A 20550-nucleotide genomic window follows, 5' to 3' on the forward strand; every position below is an offset into this window, starting at 1 on the left:
AAGGAGTTGTCCACGTCTTCTGTAGGTGAGTCGACGGGGTCAAGTATGTCTTATACGGAACCGCCACCGGAACCCAAAAACGTTGTTGCCTTGCGATTTTGTTGGTGAGCGAAGCCCACCTACCAGAGAACCAAATCCATCGTCGATTCTAGCAAAGCGGATCGACGACACCTGACATGAGTGATGGCCGATGATGTTGGGTGCGAGAATTGGCCGACTATATTCAATAAACATATATTATCGGTAGATGATGAGGGTGAAGAAGTAGTAACATATGGTGAAAAGTAGATACATAGAAGCATTGAGAAAGAGATAGACAGATGGAACTAACCTGAAGGACGGTAAAACATCAACGATCGGAGAAGGGAAAGCGGCTAAAACCGGCAAATAGAAACAGACTGACTGACGGAGGCTGTTGTAGAAGCAATGTCGTCGGATACGGTCGTACCTGAAATAGAAAAAGAAGGATTAATATGATTGTAAGGCATATGGAGAAAAGAAGCAGTAGAAGTAAGAGGAGGAGACGGTCAGGTGTGATATTTCAAAGAGGCGGTATGGAAGAATCTGGAGACCGATTAACATGTGGAGATAAGGTCAAGAAGAAATAACAAGGGCAGAAGCAACACGTTTCCACAAACAATATGGATATTGACATAAAATGACCCAATTGACGAATTTAAACACATATATAGATAGATGACCATTTGTGCCAGCCGCTTAGGAGGTTTACTCCTTCTAAGGGGTGCACAACTTTAATATATATAATCAGATAATCACTTATGATATCATTCTCATCATTTCATTCTTTTAAATTATAATATGTTTTATTTTCATATAGGTTAGGTTATTTTATTTAATTATTTGTAATAATTATTATTTTTTAAACTTATTTTTCTATCTTTGTTTGTGTAATTAAAAAAATCTTTTAATTGTTTTAACGTTTTGTTTATAAACATATTTAATATTTTCTCCGAATAAAATTTTAGTGTTTTTCTATTCATTTATATTATATTTGACGTTCATTTTAAATAAAATTTTCTATTTTTTAACGCTTTTGTTTGAATATATTTTGAATTTTGAATTTTTAAAATTTTATATTTTTTAATGCTTTTGTTTGAATATATTTTGAATTTTGAATTTTTTAAATTTTATTTTAAGGGTTGCATTTCTTTAATATAATATGTTCTAATATTTTTGAAATTCGTTAAAATAGTTTTTTTTATCGTATTTTTATGTTTTATTCATTCATATTTTTTTTACGTTTTGTTAGAATATTTTTTATATATTTTTAACTTTTTGTTCGAAAAAGTTTGGAATGTTTTTATATGTATTAATTGTCTATAATTATTCAAAGATTCTATATTTAAATGTTCTCTTTTCCAATTTGATTCCTTTTACATTTGAACTTATTTTAACCAAATAAATAGTTATTAAAATTTTAAAAATATCAACGAAATATATTGTTAAAAAATTGGTTTTTAATAGGGTAATTATCTTGATTTTTTTTAATTTGTTCTTGTTTATGCACATGTATAACTTAAAAATAAATAAAAGTAAAAAAATATCATTAAATAACATATTTGAACAAAACATCAAAATAAAATTAAAAAAAAATTAAAAGCATAAGGATAAATATAACGTGAAAAAACAACTTTTATTCGAATAGTTCTTTAATCTTTTATTTTTTATTTTTGATGTTTTATTGAAGAGATATTTTGTTCGAATAACTTTTCTTTATTATTATTTTTTTATGTTTTTACGTTTTTTTTTTGTCTTGGAATAAATTTTTTAATTTTTAATTTTAGATGTTTTATTAATTTACATATTTTTTTTAAATAACCTTTTTTAAATGTTTTGCTCAATAAATAATATATTCGCACAAAAGCGTCAAAATAAATTAAAAATAGTCAACAATAATGCACCACTTATATATATATATATATATATATATATATATATATATATATATATATATATATATATATATATATATATATATATAGAGAGAGAGAGAGAGAGAGAGAGAGAGAGAGAGAGAGAGAGAGAGAGAGAGAGAGAGAGAGAGAGAGAGAGAGAGAGAGAGAGAGAGAGAGAGAGAGAGAGACTTCTACAGGAACAATGTTAGATTTTTTGTTATCTTATCAAAAAGCAATTATGTTGAGAGTATACAAGTAAGAATAATATTAACCTTTAAAAAGGTAAAATCTAAAACTTTCAAAAATTCTCAAACACTTTGCATACAACACGCCTAAAATTCGACCCTCCAGTTTTATAAACAACTTTGCATCCATATCTTTATTATTTTTAAATATTTAAGATCGTATTAGCTACAATTTTTCTATTCAAATGTTTAAGATCATATTTGCTAGACAAAATTGCAAGAATGGTTCTTATGATATGTTAAAATTTATATGTTCGGGCTAAAAAATTTTGGACTAGCATTGATCCAAAAGTTTTATTTTTCTTATGAGTTTGGTTCAATTTGGTTTGAACTTTTTCATATCGATGATTTTTTCCGTTATTATTTAATTTTACATTTTTTATTACCAATAATTAAAAACAAATAAAAATAAAACAAAAGTAAAATATTATCTCTCTCTCTCTCTCTCTCTCTATATATATATATATATATATATATATATATATATATATATATATATATATATATATATATATATAAAAGAAGATGAAACATATGATAAAACCAATGTTACCATAGATTTTTGTATTATAAGATGAAATCAAACCCAAATGATGAAAATGAAACCCAATCATGTGATGCAAATCAAACCCAACGAAACTCCATTTTAAAATCTTTATGGAGAACCGCATCAATCGACTCTAAGATCTTTGTGTGAATGATTTTTCTGAGCTCGTTTTTCTCCAACGGGTTTTGTATAGCAGAGAGGAGAGGTGTGATTTTCTTCATGAAGGTGAGAAAGTGGGGTTTGATTTTCCAGATGAAGGTGAAGAAATCCAGGTGAAAATAAAAATTTGGGTTCGATATTGAGTATGAATGTAAAGGAACGGGTTAAAACATGGGGCGTTTCGGATGCAAAGTGAAGAAATCTGGTTTCGACCAACTATTTACGACTATTGTTCATCATCTTCTCCACGTTCTTTGTGGAACCGGGTTTGTTGGCTTACCGAATAGAGGATGGATTTGAGAAGACAAGAACATACAATTTGAGACACATTCATGGATTCAAACTACTTAAGTATATTTGTATCATATGTAGGGAAAACCCATTAGACCTGGAATATCTAAAAACACATATTTGGGATGTTCACGACGGCTAGGGTTTCTTGGTGGTGATGCATCGTGTGCGCCATGGCTTGCTTTAACATGCGTGTGTATGTTCTTCAGCTCTTGGTGAGGCTTCGGATCTGACAATGTTTGTTTTGCTTCTGGTTTTCGATGTATACATCTGTTTTTTGCGTCTGGTTTTGAAAACTGATTTGTGAATGTTTTTGTGTATTTTAAAATCAACGGATATTCTTGGATAGAGTGGTGCTTTTTTAATATGATTTTGAATGTTTTGTGTGCTTTAAAATCGATGAACATTCAAAGATAGATTGGTGCTTTCTAATATGATTTTAGTTATGAATGCTTAATATTTGATGATTCATAGTTGATCAACTTGTCTTTTACAAGAAACTAATACAAAAAACAAAAATGATTTCTAGTGGTGATGAAAGGAGACGGTGATGGTAGCTGCAAATGGTGGTTCCGGAAAGAAAGTAATGGAGGGTGGTGATTTAAATGAGAGAGAGAGAAAAGGAGTATTTTATTTTAATTGTTTTTTTATTGTTGGTAATAAAAAGATGAAAAATTAAATGATAAGGGTAAAATCGTCTTTACAAAAAAGTTCAAACCAATTTGGATCAAACTCACAAGAAAATGAAATTTTTGGACCACTCGTGCAAGTCCAAAAATTTTTAGCCCAAACATATGAGTTTTGACATACCATAGGGACCATTTTTGCAATTTTTTATATTTAATAATATCACACGTGTTGTACGCTTTCTCCTTTTCCTTTTTTTTTCTACTTTTCTTTTTGTTTTATTATATTTTTCTTCGTCATAAATTGCTCTTTAATCCATGTGCTATTTATGGGAAATAAACATATCATTCCTGATGTATAAAGTGCAAAGTATCTCATTTATAGTTTGTAAAGAGTAAACTTACTAACCTACAATGATTCAAAACAAAAAAACCCTATTAAAATTAGTAAATTATTCTTGTAATCTACGAATAATTTCCTAAAGGATTTCTTGCGTAAACTATTACCTTAGACTTTTTATAAAAAACTAATATCATATTTCCATTTAGTTGAAAACTGAAATGGTGCCGGCTAGTATCTCAAATTCATTTACACTCGTAGGTTCAGGAGCAGCCCGAAAAAAAAAAAAAAAATTGTGGAGACGACAAAATCACCAGTCAAGTCAGACACACCGTAAGGCTAGAGATTTCAATGGGAGAAAAAGACAATGACTAGAGCACCATTGAAATTAGATGGGTTGGTTAAGAGAACAATATCATACAATATTAGATTGACACTAGCCTTTGTGACAACAGGGGAAGAAGAGAAAGTACTAACAAGAATAGAAGCAAATGATGGCTCGACCCGAAGCGATAACTTCTAGCTAGTTCAATGGATAAGATGATTGCGCTCCAGCTCACTTAAGAATGGGATGAAAAAAATTTATATTTTTTTGGAAAGGCTGGGAAAAAATCAATATCTTTGGATTTTCTAATATTTCTTTTCTTCGAGAAACATGATCTTAATGACATAGTTGTTAAGATCCCGATCTTGATCTTAAAATCGCTACAATTAGAAGACGATTTCGATCACACTATGATCTATCTAAAGCAAGACCTAATAAGATCTTAGGATCCCAACTAGGATCTTAAAATCTTAACACGATGCGGTACTATATCTTTAGTTTTATTATATAGTCGAGTATCAAAAAATCGTCTATGCAACTTGAAATTGTAACGTCCCAAAACCCATAGTAAAAAATTTCATTTTAAAAAGACATTTTCATAAAAATCATAAGTCATCCAATTCATTGTTTCAAAACATAATCATAAAATCAAAGCATCAAATAACATCTCTCAAACATAAATCCACGAATGATGTATACAATCACACCAATGCCTTCCCCCAATCCCCAAAAGTACCTAAGACATTTAAATCCACAACCGTAAGCCAAAACTTAGTGATTCCCCAAAATACCCCACACAACAATACACATACAATGAATGCATACCAGGTCTACATCATAGGGCTGGACCGCCTCTCGAGCCTACATCGTATAGCTAAAATGCTCTCCTGAGCCTACAACATATAGTTGGACCGCTCACCTTGGGCCTACAATATCAATTGGACTGCCAGGGCCTCTTGGTCTTCAGCACACAGCTGGACCACCTCAACCCAACCACAATATGTCGACATATGCATATAAATAATAACGCCACACATATGTAATTATAACAAATCTATCTGCCTAATAGATCACTACAACATAACAACATCCTATATATAAGCATACATATTGTAGTACAAAGTATAGTTAGAAAACTTACCTTATAGAAGAAAGCAGATATCAACTTGGCTCACATGGAAGTATAGACTAGTACCACGAACAACCTATACATCGATTAAAGGCAAATAATCAATCTACAACCTAAAACCCTAAAGTTGAATGTGACATCCCCAAAATCTCGGCCAGAAAAGACCGATTTTCATTTATGCTTTTAAATATTTTCAGAGTAAATCCTTTTGATTTGAAAGAGTTGCGAAATTTGTTCCCAAAAACAAAACATGATAAAACATTGTTTACCGAAGCATTTCATAAAAGAAATGTATTTTCATTATAATCAAAACTCGGGGTGTCATGTTCCGATACAGACCAATAAGCATAAACGAATACATTACAAGTCATATAACAAATATAAACATATGCAGACTTGTAAACAAAACAACTTGATGGTTCATCCATCTCGTGCCCTTCCGCCACTACCTGTAATACAATTTAAAACTGAGTGGGTCAGGCTTGGGAGCCTGGTGAGCATATAGGGTTTTCAACCCACAATAAATACCATATTTAATTTTCACCAACCAACAATAACCCAATTACCCATTCCCGTTATTCTCACTTTAATGTCCCTAAAACAACTAACATAAGGGACCTAGTCTAAGAATATTTCATCGGGGCGACAACACATGCTTCGGGGGTACCTCAGCAATATAAGTCAAATAAGGCAACCATGAGGGGGATGGAGTACAGCGAATGAACACCCAAGTTCATTAACACCTACAGGTGGCGAACCTGCTAATGTTTCCACAAGACTGTCTAGAATAGCCAGTGGTCGTCATCTAAACTCCGCTAGATGACTCAATCAAACAACAACGAGGCCTCTCATCTGTTTATTACACACCAACTGTCTACCCATGTTCTACCCAACATATTAGTAGATAAAAATATACATTTGTATACATAGTTTAAAGAAAACTTGTATAGCATGCTTTAATCAACACATATATCACATAACAGATGAGGCACACACACACATAACACGTATCTCATAAAGAAATAAGCAGATCTATAAGATAGAAGAGAGTGAATACTCATTCACACATAACACAACCAAATATATACACATAGCACGTATTTTTATATAAAATACTTCGTATTATTGTATTAGAAGAAAATAACTACACACTCACTTGATCAGAAGATGATCGGACAGCACTACGGCTTATAGAAGTAGTAATCCACAGCAGATCTGGAAGATCTCTTCGAAAATCGAACTTCTCGCGGGCAGAGCTTCGACTCGGGAACCGCACTTTTCGGGATCTTCGGGATCTCGGGACTTGCCTCGGGGCTAGAGTATGATACCGAGACTTCGGGGTAGCTTCGGGGGTTTTTGCACAGAGCTTCGACACGAAAACGAGAGGGAATTGGCAAAAATACCCGGAACCCTCGCATCCTATTTATAGGAGGCTGGAGCCTCGGAGTACGCGGGGCGTACTGCGTTACGCGGGGCGTACTGCCCAAAACGTCATTGCTTACGTATCCGAAGTGCTCGAGTGCGAGTGTCGACATCCCTCGGAGTACGCGGGGCGTACCTCGGATCAGATCGGTGACTCCTTCGGATAATGCTTCCGAATTTTGAATTAAAAATAAATACAAAATGATTAATAAACTTCGGAAATTCATAACTTCTTCATACGAACTCCGTTTTCGACGTTCTTTATATCCACGCGAAGGTGAGACTACGCTCTACAACTTTCGTTTAGACTCCGTCGGCTAATTTTGACTTTATTTTTATTAATTATTTTTAATAGGCCGGGACAGAAACTTTCGTTATAAATTCATAACTTCTTCGTTTGACGTCCGTTCTCGCCTAACTTTTTAGCGTTTCAATACCAACAATGAGATCTTCGATTCTCATTTAGATTGCTTCGGCTAACAACCGCTCGATCTCAAATCGAGTAAAACAGGCTGTATACCGCTAAGCCGAAACTTCGATAAATCATAACTTCCTCATACGAAGTCAGATTTGGGCGTTCTATATATATTCGGAAACCTCGTTTCAATTACTACAACATTAACCAAAGATATTAAGTTTATTTTACACTTAAATTTTGACGCTTATTTTTATTCTTAATTAATCAAACCACATAATTAAGCAATTAAGCACAAAACACATAATACTCAAATAATACACTCTTATTATTTCAAAACGGGTTACAGAGGTCAACCTAGACTATTACATTGCTACAAATGGCAAGCCCGAAACACAGGCGTTACATTGAACAAAAGTCAACTTGGTCAAAAGTCAATGATCAATGGTCAAAGTAAACGCCCAACAGACAAAGTCAACTCAGTAGGTCACCATATCGTGGCCAAGCATATGCCATGTTGTGGTAGCCTCACGACAAAATTGTCACGACTCACAAGAATACCTCAACTACGTCGTGGTGAGCATGTCACCACATTGTGGGAACTATCATGGACATGTTAATGGATTAAGCCCTTAATCCATTAAGCCACACATTTATACTCTCTATAAGGCTTCCTTACACCCATAAGCATCATAAAAAATCTTTTCTTTGGACATGCATTTACAATATATGTATTATATTCTAGTTAGGTCAAAGTGGTAAAAATAAGGTCAAAAACCCATCTTTGGATCCAAAACTCTATAGAACCTGTTGGGTCAAAAATATGGTTTATACTTTACTTTTCTAGGTTTTAATAGTTTTCGGTCCATGTGATGTGTGCGGTTAGGAGGGTTCACAGCCTAGGTGGGTGTTTACGGTCGTGAACTGGTTCATGGTCGTGAACCTGTTCACGACCCATCTTCCAGATAAATAGATGTTAGATGGTAGAGGGAGTTAAGGGCTAAAAGAGAGAAACCTAGTGTGTGTTTTTGGATCTTGTATGTTGGAGCATCATTCTAATCATATAAAGATTGAAGATTCATCTTATTCTTCTTCTCCTTCTTCTTATTTTGATCTTGCATCATCCAATTGATTGTGATTCCGCACCATCAATTGGATTTGATTGATACGTCAAACAAATTTGGGACTTACAGTTAGTATCAGACCTTGGATTGTATCAATCAAATTGGCAAGATCTGGAGCGTTTTTGCACTTTTTCTTGAAGGATTTTTCATTTTTGGATAGTTTTTTGAAAAATATTGGGGGTTTGTTCTTTGATTTTTTCATAAAAACGGGTTTTGATCGAGTTTTGGAGCAAAAAGAGGTGAAAAACGCTGTTTTTCGCTATCCGAAGAAGGGTTCACAGCCGGTCCGGAGAAGGGTTTAGGCTTAGCCTCGCACGTGTTCGGTCCTCGCTCGTTTGCGCTTCGCGTTCCAGGGCAGCCTCGTTCTCAGCCCAGCACATGTGTGGTCCTCGGGCGTAGTCCCCGAAGTTTCTCCTCCAGCAGCAACGAATATTCAAAAATCAGGGAGGGTTGCAAGAATCGAACTCGGATCACCTGCCTCCTCAATTGCAATGCCTTACCAGTTGATCTAGCAAGCGACTTGTTACATTCTATCCTAATTTAATTCAAAAAGACTCGCTGCTTCAACCTAATTTCGCAATTTTGACACTTTTAGCCCAAAATTTAATTTTTCAAATTTTAAAATTCCATTTTCTACCCAAAATTTTGGTTTTTAATTTTTGACTTTTGAGCTTATAAATTGACTTTGACTTTTAAGTTTGACATTTGACTTTAAACTTTGACTTTCTCGTTTAACTTTCAAAATTTCAAATTTAGCTTTTCGGTTTGACTTTTAAGTTGGACTTTTTAAGTTTGACTTTTTAAATTTGACTTTTAAGTTTGACTTTTCAGTTTTTAGTCAAAGGACATTTAAAAAAAAGCATGAGTTTCGCAAACATCCCGGTCAATGAAGTTTCGTGTTCTTAATCTTGTGAAGCTACGATTACATTTCTTCGTGAACAAAATGATTTATTAAAAAGAGAAAATGAGGACCTTAAATATGAAGGATATACACTTAGGAAAGGTCAAAAACCCTTAAAAGAACAACTAGAGGCCAAAATCAAGGACTTCCGAAAACTTCAAGAAGAATATAGTAATATATGTGAAAATTACAACTATGTTAAAAGGGAAATGACCAAATTAACTGCCGAACTTGATGCATTGAAAGCTAAATATAATGATGTTGAATTTAACTTTAAGAAATTTGATGTTTCAAGTGAGGTAGTTGCATCCATGATTGAAAACAACTAAAATTCAAAGATAATCAAAACAAGGGTCTAGGGTATAATAGTGTTCCACCTCCTTTTAATGACAACTATAACCCACCCCTTGAGACCAATGAGTAAGAAATACCTGCTCAGTACGGGCAAACCCCTATCCCAGCTTCAGTTAAGACCGAACCATCTGGGCCTACTGAGGTTATTCAGGTGAACGTTTCTGATGCTTCTACTTCATGTGTAGGTAAAGTAGTAGAGGATGAGGACAAGGAGAACATAAGTCATTCTAGTTCTGTAAATTTTGATGATTGTCAAACAAATGACTCCTTGAACTCTGAATCTGTTGCTTCTAATCAACATGCTGTTGGTAAATACATGCCACCAATTCAAGCTAAACAGAGTGACTGTTGCAAGTGTGCTTGTGAGAACAATCAGAGACAAGGCAAGGACACACCACCAGGGGCAGAAAGAAACAATTCCTATGTGAAGAAATGGACATGTTTTCATTGTGGAACACCTGGACACATTGCCAAAATTTGTCCATATCGCGCATACGTTCCATACTGCGCACAAGGATGGCAGAACGCTCCAAGAGGAAGATTTTCCAAAAGGAACCCTTCGAGGCCACGTTCAAACAACGGTGATTGGAACGCACAGAAGGCCAAGAATCCAACTTCCAAGGACAAGAAGGGAATTCCGGCCAAGAAGCAAAGCTCAAGAGATGCTCCATTGAAGCCAAAATCGGTTAGGTCAAATTCATCTCATCGATCGGCTTCAAGTTCCAAAGCAAGCGATAAGACATCCATCCGATCGAACAAGAAATGGGTCAAACCCAACTGCAGATGGGTACCAAAAGTTCAATCTCCCAAATTGTCTAATGATTCTAACATTTCTTCATCTTTTGTTTGTGATAAGAAGGATATGTCATGGGAGAGAGTACCTTGCAAGGATTACAAAGGTTGACCCAGTTTCAAAATGGACTGGGTTCCAAAGACCAACTGATCCCGCTCTGTGCTTGAGCAACTATGGAGGTATATCATCAGACTTCAGTTTGTTGATAGTAGCTGTGCCAGGCACTTGATAGGAGGCATCTCTCAACTATACAACATTCAGTACTTTGTTTGAGAGTATGTGTACTTTGCGAGAAAGGAAGAAAGGAAAGGATCACATATGGGTTTTGTTCTTAACAACATGAAGAATTTTCGGATCTGTTCTGAGATAGAAACATGTGTGTTGTTCTTAGACCTTCTAGATGCAAATTCAATCGGTGACTTATGGTTTGAGTTTTCTTCTCGATACTCCTGAGTTTTTCTTACAATGATTCGTTTAGAAGATAATCTTTTATTTTCTTATAGCTTTTCGTTAGTAGGTATTATTGGGAAGTGATATGAAGTATATGATGGGTTTTAGCCATAAGAACATCCTATGTGCTCATGCAAACCCTAAAGCTTGGATCTAGGTTTCTCTATTGTACATGCAATTCATCCAAGACTTTAAACCCTAGATCTAGCATGTGATAATCAATATTAACATAAGAACGAGGCTTAGATCTTACCTTGATTGTTATGTAGTAATAAAAATCTCAAATCCTCCTTGTAATGGCTTTAGAAAGCTTAGAGTCACAAGTGTCACTCCTCTAATGGCTCACAAACACCAAGAGCAAGAGGATGAAGAATGAGAAGAGAGGAGTCACCCAAAAACGTGTTGAAACCCTAAGGAAACTCTAAGCCACGTTTTTGGTGCCCTAGGGATCCTTAAATAGTGAGGCTATTAGGGTTATCTAACAAGGAAACCCTAATTTGACTGCTTAGGCCCTAAGCAGCCCATGGACTCCCTCCATAGAGGCCTTGGACGATTTCTAATGGGTTTCCCCATAGAATTCGTCCAATCCATCCTCTATGGAGCCCATTACCCCAATATGCAACTATCACACAATTGACAGTTCTAGTCCCTTAAGTTTAATTAATATCTTTTAGCCACAAAATTAATTCTTAATTAATTATTGACTAATATTAATTAAACAATATGATTTCTCCTTTAATATATTATTCTCATAATATATTAATAAATCATAATTAATCCTCTCTCTCTCTCCATAATTTATCCTATCAAGTTGCTATTGTGAAGGCAACCCAAAAGGACCATGCACCATTGGGTCAAGTACATACCCAAATAGTTATGGACTTAGACACTAATCCAAGAGTATAGTGCTAAAGAACAATTTATGATTCGTGTAATGCACTGAAGCCGAATTATTTAGACTCCGTGTTCAATGCGTTTGTAGGCACAAAGGATTCAAAAGGACTAGACACTAAATGACCATGAAAGGACTAGACAACATGGACTTAGATAGTTTCATTTGGACTGACCATACGGCGTTTGGGTAGATTGAGCAGTGAGATAAACATGGGAACGTGTGAGATACACTAAAAGTTAATTATCTAGAACTATAGCTCAACATTTCCTTGATGTATGGACTCATGTCATTAATTTCGGTATTGATAGGGAGAGTGGGGGTTCTGATAATGTAGGTCTGTAGGAAATTATTTTCTTGCTTTATATCTGTCAGTCATATGTTGCTTCCTTTGCGTGATTGGAAGATATCCGACCTTGAATGTAACATATGCAACTCTATCTCTATGCATATCCATATCTATGCAATTCTTTCTATCTGTTAGCCATATGCTGTCCCCTCTGCATGATCAGAAGATCCGACCTGGGACACAACATATGCATCCTACTATCTCTCTAACCCTCTATCTATGTTAGTCATATGTTGTTCCCTCAGCGTGATTGGAAAACATCCGACCTGGGATACACCATATGCATTTTTATATATGACTTCTCTCTTAATGATTGAATACTCAACTAAAGTAAGATGTTCTTTAGAAGTTCCTGATTATCAGGGTATATCGAGAAGTGGGAAACACGTTCTAGTGCATCTAAAAATTGAACAATTTAAAAGGTTGTCTGTAGATATCGCTGCTGAATTTAAGTGGACAACAATATCCATGGTCGTCATCAGCCAAATGGTCTATTTAGCAATAAGATCAGAATGTCTTGTCACTTATAACCTGTCCAATATGTAAACATTATTTGTGTTTAAGTGGATCACAATACCGGTGATTGACCAGATCTAAACATGCAGGCGTGTGTTGATAAACGATATTGGATTCTCTAACAACTTTGATCCCAAATTAGTTTTAAATTTAGTCACTATTTTTGTTTTTGTTGAATTTGTTCATAGTTTTCCACTATGCACAAATTTAGGGGGAAAATTAAAATTTCTTAAAAAAATCAAACAAAAATCAGAAAACCAAAAATCCAAAAATATTGTTATTTCTGTTTTATTTTTTTTTTCAGAAAAATCAAAAAATCCAAAAATATTTTTGTTTCTGTTTTTTTTTTCAGAAAATATGAAAAATCCAAAATATTGTGTGTTAAGTTTTCTTTTAGTTTTGTTTTTATCTCAATTTTTTTCTTTGTCTTGAAAAGTGAATTCAGATGTAGATGAGACTCGTGGAGACTGTATCGAGAATTTCTGAGCCAAGAATTCATCCGTGGTTATTGAAGAATTCTCATTCGAAGGAACAAGAAATGAAGATTATTCTTTCAACATTCAATCTTTCAATCCCAAAAGCAAGGTGAAGCTGTTCTTGAAGATCATGTGACAGATTGCATTGAAGCCTCCTCAATCAATTTGCTGCTACCTATGAACCTGCTGAAGTGATCCAGAAGATTCATTCTCTCTGTTGTACTGTCTGAAGATTCTCTAGCTGAAAGCGCATATTTTCAAGAATCTTTTCCAGAAGCCTCCACACCCAATGTGCGTTCAAAGTCAAATTTTGAAGAAAAGCCCAACTACTCCTCATTAACGTTGAAGTCATATTTTCATTTATTGAAGATTCATCAAGTTCATCTTGAAGCTGTGAAGAAATTGAAGATTAACACTGAAGCCAAGATCTAAATGAATATTGACAAGAAAAGCCAACTACATTTTTAGGGGGATTTTGTTGGGTCAAAGTAAAGAAAGCTATAAACCAAGGGGGGGGATTGTTGGGTCAAAAATATGGTTTATACTTTACTTTTCTAGGCTTTAATAGTTTTCGGTCCATGTGGTGTGTGCGGTTAGGAGGGTTCACGACCCAGGTGGGTGTTTACGGTTGTGAAGTAGTTCACGGCCGTGAACCTGTTCACAGCCCATGTTCCATATAAAAATGTGTTAGATGGTAGAGGGAGTTAATGACTAGAAGAAAGAGACTAGTGTGTGTTTTTGGATCTTGTATGTTGGAGCATCATTCTAATCATATAAACATTGAAGATTCATCTTATTCTTCTTCTCCTTCTTCTTATTTTGATCTTGCATCATCCAATTGATTGGGATTCCGCACCATCAATTGGATCTGATTGATACATCAAGCAAATTTGGGACTTACAGAACCTCATATCTAGAACATATGGCCATATAGAGACCTCAAGTATCCATAAAGTTGCCAAGTTTATAGAATCTATCCACTCAAACCACCTTAAACATAGAGAAATATGCTTAAAACCTAGATCTATAAGTGTTGAACACAAAGATATGAACTTAAGGACTTATAAAGGTCCAAGACGTGCACAAGATGATAATGGAGGACGTTGCTTGATGGATGATTGCACGTATAACACATTTCTTCCTTCTTCAAAGCCACAAAGTACCAAAATGAGCTTAATGATGAATGTGAGGGGGCTAGGGTTTGTTTCTGGTCTTGAGAGGGTGATGGAGGTTGGGGGTGAGCAAACCCTAGCCATAACATCCTTTAAGTAGGGCTCTACACCTGGAAATTAGGGTTTAGCACTCTAGGCGTCGCCACGTTGTGCCATGGCCTTACCACGTCATGGTGTGATGTGTATTTTTAATGCACTAGTTTTATATTTATAATTCCTAGTCTATCACGTCTAAACTAGGGGTGTTTGCGGTGCGATTTGGTGAGGTTTTAAGTCAAAAGCACAAACCGCACTGCATATGCGGTTTGAGTTTTTTTGAAATCGCAAATCGCACCACGAAGGTTTGGAACCACGTTAAGCGGTGTGGTTTGATGCGGGCGGTTTATGCGGTTTGCGATTTGAGTGCGATTTGTGCGGTTCGATGAGTTGTTTAATTAATAACTTTCACAAACCAAAAAATTTAGGTGATTTTAGTATTAGATTTCTAAAAAAGAAAATTTTAGGTTAGATTTGGTCCTTTTGTGATATGAAATAGATAAAAAGAACCCATAACAAGTAATTTGAGAGTATCTGCTTTATGTGTAAATTGTAACTGTCTTTCTTAATTTCATGTTCGACATAACGGTAAATCATATAATTATGTCATTTTCACTAATAATTCTTAATAACTTTAATTGTACTTTCTACCAACAATCATACAATGCTAATTCTATTTATAAAACTAAGTAACCGAACTTTTTTCTCATTTGATTTATGTATATATATATATATATATATATATATATATATATATATATATATATATATATATATATATATATATATATATATGGTGCGGTGCGGTTTGAATCGTGGTTTCACAGTTTAAAACTGCAAACCGCACCATGTAGTGCGGTTTACAAAATTAGAAACCACAAACCGCACCGAGGAAGTTCTAAACCACGTTATGCGGTGCGGTTTGGTGCAGTGTGGGCGGTTTATTCGGTTTAGTGCACACCCCTAATCTAAACCACACATTACAGACAGTGAACTTGATCGTATATAGTATAGTTTTGATAAGAAGGGTGTCGAACTCAAGGGGAACAATAGTGAATTAATATTAGAATTTTTTTATTATAGTTTATTCTAAATGAAATAAAGAAATAAAAAGGGGTTTTGATTATTAAATCTTGAACCTAAACTAACTAGATAAACTGATTGGATACAAGTCACTTCAGGTACTCAAGTTTAGATTAGAATACTTCTCAAAATCATGGTTAAATTCGTTAATAGTGCAATGGATTTATTAGTTGGTTACCGAAATCTAATGTGACTAGTTATCTTGATCGGATTTCCTAGTACTAATAATTAATGAAAAACTAACACAATGATCATGTAATTTTTGAGCACATAATTAATTTAATGTAAATTCGGAATATGAAAGATGATCTAGTGATTTCTCATAAATGGTCATGACAATCAATCAAAGAATAACATTGATATGTAAAATCTTTAACAAAGTCAAAATCATAGATTAATATTACCTAACCTTAGGATTTGATCAATATCTAGTTCTAATATTTTAATGGTCATAAAGTAGTTAAGATTTAATGTAATTAGATTGTCCCTCTTAACTACACATAACTCAAAAATATGTAATAAAAATCATACCTTAAACATGATAGGTGATGCGATCAATCAAACACAATTGATAACCAAACTAATATAATCCAAAATCATTGAAATCAACACATAAAATTGAGTTTCATCTCTCCAAATGAAACTAACTGATTTTAACACCCAAATTCAGAAAGTAAAAACACAAATAGAAACAACTGGAATGCTAATCATGGTCAAAACAACAAACTTAATGATTCCTATGATGAATCAACTCTTGAATCCTTCAAATCTTTGCTCCATATCAGTTTAACAGACCTTTGTCCGCCTTCTAGACTCTCAAAATGGAAACTATGATGTTTTCTTGTCGCACAATTCGAAGTGGAATACCAGAGAGTTAATTTTAAAAGGTATTAATTTTGAAATATTAAATTCTAAAACCCTAGTATTTTGAAAAGTTCAAATTACATCCTTATGGTTTTATTAAATTAATTAATTGTATAACTAAAAGAGAGTTAATAAATCCATAATGATATGGTTTGTGTTTAATTAAATTAGAAGTGTAATTTTATTAAACTAGACCACAAAGTATTTTAAAAGTGTAAAATACAACCTTATACTATATAAAATTAAAAGTCTAATATTATATATGTATGAGTAAAGAGTCAGACTTACCGTTAGTAGGCCTCATTCACGAAGCTGATCTATAAGGGGTGTTTAAGGAAGAGGCTTGTAAAATGACCGTCATTGGGCATCCACTCTTACCCACCGCACTCTTGACTAGTGGAGGGTCGTTATCCGAACGGGTAGGATAGGATACAACCTTCCATTATAAGTATAATGAAATATGAAGTAACTAAACACTTTTACAAATTCCCAAATCTTAGTTACTTTAGGAAAAATGTGGAATTGGTGCTAATCCATGAAACTACACATTTCACCTTGTTGGTCGTTAGTGGAACATGTGTGGTTAATCGACACACGAATCCGGGACCAATGAAGGATGGAAATGGGTAGCTTGTAGACTATCATAGATCAAAGGAGCGTGTGTGGTTAATCGACACATTGATTAGGTGATAGACATCTTCAAGAGTACCAAGCTAATTTGCATGGTTGTCCACACCTTGTTTGTGATCCTCGGCATCCCAGTCACAAACATGAAGGGCATAATTGAGATTAAACATGCCATTGAAAAGTTAAATGAATCTCAAAAGATCTAGGAATTTCAATTCATTTAAAACCTAATTTTCAATTTTCGTTTTTCATGGTGGAAATTGGTAAATTGTAATTTACCTACCTTCAAATATTCTGTAGTTGGATTACGGCATCCCTCTTCCGAGTTGTAGAATATTGTGTTGGATCCTAGCCTTAATATCTCATTTGGGTGTTTTATTAAGGACTCAATCAACTAACTTGAATTTTCTCCCATTCTGTAGATGTCAAATGACTATGGTCTTCCTGAATCCTTTGGAAAAAAATTTCCACGTGAAGGTGATGTTCCATGATTGGATCATGGAAATGAGAATCATTCTTCACTTCCTCCACCTCCTCCTATTGTTCTCCTTGACCCACATGTTCGAAGAGTTGAAAAGTTCAAGGTCACTCAAGCCTTATTGGCAAAAAGGCACAAAAATGGAAAGTCTGTGTGTGCACACGTCTTGGAGATGAAGTCACACATTGACTGGTTGAGGATGTTGGGTGTCGTTGTCTTAAGGAAGTTGGCTGTTGACTTGGTTCTTCAATCACTTACTGAATCATATAGTGAGTTCATTAGAGAGTACTATATGATGGACCATGACATGAACCTCATTGATCTTACCTATTTGCTTGTTGTTGCTGAATCAGCAATGATTTGGCGCACTGGTCAAGCAAATTTGTTGGGAAGATCAACCTCCCAAACTTCCATGGACATTGACAATGGCAACATTGGAAGTCCAAAAAAGTTTTCTCTACGTAAGAGAAAGACTAAGTCTGAGATAGTCCCGTGTACCATTCCAGAAGATTCCATATGTTTCTACTGCCAAGAGAAGGGGCATTGGATGTGAAGCTGCCATGTTTACTTGGGAGAGCGCAAGGATGGGAAAGTCAAGATGTATGACTCTGCTTCAGGTAAAAATCCACTATCTAACTCTATTAAATCCTATTTGTAGATTCTTAATACATGATGTGATAAGATTTTATTTTGATGTTTTGTAGGATCGAAGAACAGAAAGGAAACTTAAAGGAAGAGTGAGCTGAGTCTGATCACGAAGAAATGGATTTTGATTGCATGGTTCGCAGATCGGATTTTTAAGCTGTTGTTTAAGAGTTAGGATAGATTTCTTAGGAATATTTAGTAGCATAGTTTTCATTTATACTTGAGTTGCAAGGACAAATATTTCCGCACTTTATAAATAAAATAAATTTTGTTTTGTCTTATTTATACATCCTTACAATGGTAGTAGTGAGAATTGATGTTTATATGTTTCTATTGAAATGTGGATATGATTCTTAGATATGTTATTTGGGGTAATGTCAAAATTTACCAAATAAGGGAAGATTCTCATCACCCAAGTTTCGATTGGAAAGAAACTTGGAATCATGCGACTTGCATTGTATGATGAATGAGAACCTTCATTTTTGGGAAATTAAGACTAATTCCTTGATCACATATGAATGCGAGTCAAGTGAAGGACTAGGAGATCTAGTACACATTGTTGTGCGCTGGTCAAGTCCACCACAAGAAACATAAGACTATTTGTTATGATTTACTAAAAGTTCAGTAAATATGGTTATACTTAAAGGTTTAAGCGTAATTCTGAATCCTCGGAAAAGTCTCAATGAATAGCAGAACGAATAAGAAGAATCAATTAGGCGGAAAGATAAAAGTTTCTCAAATCTGAAAAGAAGGGAGAGTACTTAAGTATCATGTTTTATGATCGTCATAATGTTATGAAACCGTATCACAATTGATCCTCTAAGGACACCTTAGTGCATAAGTATGACTAAGAAGAGGAATCCGAAATTGTTGAAATGATTAAATCAAAAGGATGAGTGATACTTCGTACCAAAATCAAGTCTTAGAGTTGTACTCTAAGTTTGTGATTTGAGTGACATCATCTTAAGAAGCTTTATGACACTTATCAAATGTGGAGTAGAAAAGGTTCTTACTTTTCTACAATTGAAATTGGTAAGTTGTGATGTCTTGGATAAGACAAAGACCAACTAAGACCAATTGTGTGAAGTGTTTATCTTTATAAGAATCCACACTAACTCTTGAATATTTGAATGTCAAGTAATGTTCTTCAACAAGAGAATCTTATATGTCAGGAGGTCAGTGGGAGTCTTAATGGTCTTGAAAATTTTCAAGCACTAATCAAGAATAGTTAATCACTAGCACACGACTTGTGGTTTATAACCTATCATGTTGACATATTCATGTTTCTGTGCCATTCCAGTTTTAAGTCCACTATGCATGGGAGTTCTATGAGTTCTCATTTGAATGTATAAAGGCAAAGCACCTTGATCAATTGAAAGTACATTGATATGTAGGGATGAGCTGCTTAATAACTTGGAAGCAAGGGTGGGACCCTTGATGGAAAGAAATTAAGATTAAACAAGTTCAGTCCATATGAGGTTGGATTTGTCACAATAATTATCTTATGATGATGGTTATGACAAATTCACATGGATAGGAGCACATACACCATAAAAATCTAAGTGATAAGGTTTCTCTACACTTCATGAAAATGATTGTGAGAAACGCTTTCACTAGGAAGATTTTAAGGACATAGTGATTGTGTAAATTGGATTCTCGAATTCGATTATTATTACGGCATCCCTCTTCATAGTTCGAATTGTGGGAAACGGAAAAAAGGGTCTGAACATTTGGGACTTATTGCAATAAGTTATGAATTTGTTTAGACACACATATAAACTATCTAAGGAAAGGTGTATGATTTTGAGAATTTTAGATAAAGGCTTATCGAAGCATATATTATTACAAATATGAACTTTGGAAGTCAATAAGTATTGATTTCTAGAAGTTCAGCTGTTTTCTGACTACATGTCAAAGCTAGTAGGAGCATAAATGTTATGCAGGTATCGATATAATTATTATGTTAATGGGAGCATGATTATTATTTTAAGTGTTGAAAGTTAGCAATATTAATTATAGAAAACAAAAGTTTCACTTTGCAAAGTTGCAAGAGTTGAAAAGTTGTTTAGCTATAATTAAGGGAGAGAATATTATACTTTGTTTCAAATCTAAAAGCTTAGATATAGAAATTTTAATCAAATTTAGTCAAAGGACATATATGGATGTTATGTTGAAAAGGTTCATGAAACGACCCAAAAATACGACCCAAAAATTTTGTTTTTAATATGATCAAAACTGTAATCAGAGCATCATATAATAAAACCATGCGTGATGTATTCCAAAACATAATAAAATACTAAGCGGAAAACTGTATCATACTACATCAGATCAAAACGTCTAAATCAATCCCAGGCTAAAGCTGAGGCGGTGGTGTG

The sequence above is a fragment of the Lactuca sativa genome, chromosome 1, assembly GCF_002870075.4.
Source record: "Lactuca sativa cultivar Salinas chromosome 1, Lsat_Salinas_v11, whole genome shotgun sequence".
NCBI lineage: Eukaryota > Viridiplantae > Streptophyta > Magnoliopsida > Asterales > Asteraceae > Lactuca > Lactuca sativa.